This window comes from Melopsittacus undulatus, chromosome 2, assembly GCF_012275295.1.
Source record: "Melopsittacus undulatus isolate bMelUnd1 chromosome 2, bMelUnd1.mat.Z, whole genome shotgun sequence".
NCBI lineage: Eukaryota > Metazoa > Chordata > Aves > Psittaciformes > Psittaculidae > Melopsittacus > Melopsittacus undulatus.
In genome coordinates, this window is record NC_047528.1 from 10,250,027 (window position 1) to 10,250,820 (window position 794).

Genomic DNA, 794 nt, shown 5'->3' on the forward strand with positions numbered 1-794 from the left:
CATGCACAGAGGTTTGAGTAGCATGGAAAGCTTACACTGAATTGGAAAGAATTATCTTTATCTGTTTCTTATTATATGCTGAAACCCATATTAACAGCATGATATCTGTGCAATAAGAAACAGTTGACTTTATCGGACTGTGCAGCTACCCTAGATGTGAACGGATTTCAGACTGAATTTGCTTTGCTTTGAAAAGTGAGTAAGCCCAGAGCTTTACTTGTCCAGAGATCTATATCTGACCCATCAATAATGAAAAATCTGGTGGGACTTCTTCCAAAAACCCAATAAGAAGCCAGTAGTGTCTTGATGTCATCCATATCATGTGCCTTGGCACTTCCATGTCATGATGAAGAGCACCTTTCTCAGCTCTTGTACCAACAGAAACTAGCAAGGAGGTACTGAACCAGGTATGAAAGTGACAGAAGATACATTAATGTTTTTGCTAATTGATGAGGAATGCAAAAAAGTGGCTTTTATTGCTGCTTTTTTAGTTTTGTAACAGCCCTGACATGTGATTACCATTGCTCGTGTTGAGAAACCTAATTGCGCTGCATGTGGCAACCATCAGTGACCTCGAATTATATGTAACACACTTATACTTCTTACATTGGCCACTCTCATGGAAATGCTATCTTTACTCAGTTTTGGGGGAGTTTTCTGTTAATGGATAGATTGTACCTCATTGATGTTTGCATATAACAACAAGAATATCAGAAGGGTGCTACTGGTGGCATATCTGGGACAGGCTTCCCACTAGTCTTGTTGAGAGCCACTGCTTGTGATTGTTCACAACT